The sequence below is a fragment of the Pygoscelis adeliae genome, unplaced genomic scaffold (assembly GCF_000699105.1).
Source record: "Pygoscelis adeliae isolate BGI_AS28 unplaced genomic scaffold, ASM69910v1 Scaffold400, whole genome shotgun sequence".
Lineage (NCBI taxonomy): Eukaryota > Metazoa > Chordata > Aves > Sphenisciformes > Spheniscidae > Pygoscelis > Pygoscelis adeliae.
In genome coordinates, this window is record NW_008823876.1 from 206435 (window position 1) to 209302 (window position 2868).

General features: G+C 49.3%; 1 non-coding gene across 1 annotated transcript; it reads left to right on the plus strand.

Moving 5' to 3' along the window:
- The first annotated feature begins 1028 nt into the window (after positions 1-1028).
- Positions 1029-1101, plus strand: TRNAT-CGU. Its single transcript has one exon. It is a non-coding gene; the product is annotated as a tRNA-Thr (tRNA).
- The last annotated feature ends 1767 nt before the right edge of the window (positions 1102-2868 follow it).

Sequence of the window (2868 nt, forward strand, 5' to 3'; positions counted from 1 at the left end):
CTCCTTGTTGGGATGCATAGCTCCTGAGCTTGGAGGAGGTGATCCTTGAATATTACCCAGCTTTCTTGGGCCCCTCTTCCCTCCAGGGCTTTGTCCCATGGCGCTCTACCAAGCAGATCCCTGAAGAGGCCAAAGCCTTGTCTCCTGAAGTCCAGGGTAGCGAGCTTGATGTGTCCTATCAATAGATCATTATATTGATATATATATATCATTACATATCATTAACTACGTAGATGTAAAGAATGTATATGTACTTTTGTTGCAATGGGGGATGACTGCATATCTTGTTCTCAACCCCTATTAGCCAATGAGCTGCTTGTGACTCAGTGGATGGCTATGATGATTTCAGGGAAGTTTCTGACCCCAAGGGGAATCTTGCTCCAAGACATCAGGACCTGGAAGTTGTCAGAGCACCAGAGGAAAGAGATAGACTTGGACAGGCACACAGAGATGACAGTGAAATTCAGTGCTGCCATTTCTGGGGGTGCCATTCCCAGTGTCAGGATTGTTGCTGTATTACTGATGGCCTAACCTTCTGGAAGGGGGGGGAGAACCTCTTCTACTCATGGAAGAGCTAGAAAGGTTTATTGTGCTGAAAATGCCTGAGGCCTGGGGAGAAGAGACAAAAAGTGATCTAGAGCACATTCCCTGCTGAGTGTGGCAGGGCGTGTAGTGACATTGTCTGGGACTGTAACCTGGAGCCTCCCTGCTGGCAGGCCCCCCTCAGATGGTCCCATTCCTTCCAGCCACTGGGCCCTTCCCTCTCTGCACCAGATGTCTGGTTTCAGCTTGGGACCCCTTGGAATTCCTGTTTCCTGCAGTGATGGAGGGAATCATGTCTGCATTCCCTGTGCACAGGACCCACCACTGTAGTGCTCTTGTTCTGGGAACTCTCTTCTCCCACTGTCTTCCTACAGTGAGGGAGGAGAAGGTATTTTCCTCTGCAGGCTCAGTGGAAGCTCTGGGTAGATCAAAAAGGAAAGGAATAGAAAAAATTTGTATTTGTCTCAGGAAATTGCCCTCAGGTGGGCCCTGTAGCTCAGTGGTTAGAGCACTGGTCTCGTAAACCAGGGGTCGTGAGTTCAAACCTCACCAGGGCCTTAGCACAAGCAGCTGGGGTGTTTCTGCCTCCCTGGCTGCCAGTATGGCTGCTCTCTGCCTGTGCACTCTGGAGTGGTGAGCGCTAACTCAGCCAGGCCTTGGGGTGCTCAAGCCACTTATTCCTCTTCGTCACAGGTTATTCACCCTGCCAGGCAACAAATGCATCCTTTTCTCAGACTAAGTTACATTTTTATAAAGACTGTTTCAGCCTTGGCCTGGCCTCTGCCAAAGCCTTTGAAGAGTCAAACAAACACCAGCACAAGGGAATCCTGCCTCCTTCCCAAAACCTTAAGTGGAGCATGCAGTCATGATCTGTACTTCAGATGAAGCAGGCACCAATAATTCAGCTACTGGCACTTTGGAAGTTTTAACAGAGAAGCACTGTCTTGTACAAGTAGGCCAGAAACATGACTTACTTTCTTCATGTTATGGGCATTTGGGAGATGTCTTTTCTCCCTCTCTTTTCAAAACATCCGGTGATGAACTCAGTGGGTGTGGGACACTGATGCATTAGATAAGGGTATGTGAAACAAGAGTGTCTACGCCTTTAAGGGTATTTGGTTAAAGACATTTTCAATGCAAAAAGGGGCAATGAGAAATGGAGGAAGCCATAAAAAAAGCATACAGAGACACAAACCTGACTGACAAGTAATAAGGAGGCAGTGATGAGAATCAATCCTAATCAGTCACACTAATTGATAATGGTATGTGGGACTCTGAGAATGTTTATTCCAGAAAGGTTATCTGACCCAGGACCTTGTCAAATGGGATACTAAGGAAAAGGGGGAAACCATAAACAAAATGTACAGAGACACAAACTTGATAGGCACACATGATGAAGACAAAGACAAGAACCAAGCCTTGCCACTCACACTAATTGTTGGGCTATTAAGAAACTGAAGGCAAACCAGGACTTTGCATGTTGTAAAGGTCCTGTAAAGGACCTGAAGGTCTTGGGCATTGGAGGGGGTTGGTGGGACTGTGCAAACTGATGAGGGACTGTGCAGGGGAAGGGAACTGAGGAGAAACAAAAGAGGAATAGGCAGAAATAGGTGTTAAAGGGGTCAGTGACTTGCAAAACAGGGCTAGTCGGTATGCTTGTCTGACCAAGCCCCGTGCCTGATCACTACAGTCTGTCCTATCTTCTTACTAAATCTTTTCTTAATGATCTCTCTGCGTAATCTCACTCTCTACCCCATGTGTATGTGTGCTGCAAAGACTAGGTGCTAGCTACCTGGGTGACTGGCATGAGTGGATTTGGTGCCAGCTACTGGAGGCAGACCCAGGGTGTGGGCATCCCCAGCCTGTGGTGTCAGCTACTGGGGCGAGTGGGGTCTTGGCCACCAGCCACTGGGGCATGAGCAGCGTCCATCCCAAAACCCAGCTACTGGGGTGGGGGGGCAGCATGAGTGAGGCAAGTGAGAGGTTGAGTAGTGCCAGTGGCTGGAGCGGGACCATGGGTCACAGCCCACATGCCCAGTTCTGACCACTGGGGATGTGGGGGTATGGGAAGGGGGGAGTTTCGGTTTCTTCCCCAAACCTGGTGTGCATGGGGGCATGTGTGTGTATTCACTAGCAAACTTCAAGCTGGACCAGCCAGCAAGTAGCTGAGGTCCAGGCCAGGGTATCAGGTGAGCAAGGGTCCATGCTGTTATCCAGAGGGATGCATAAATGTGGGATAACTGTGGGACCAGTGCATCAGTGCTGCATGTTTGCTAGTAAGCGTCAAGCTGGACCAGGTGGTGAGGCACCTAGGACATCGCAAGC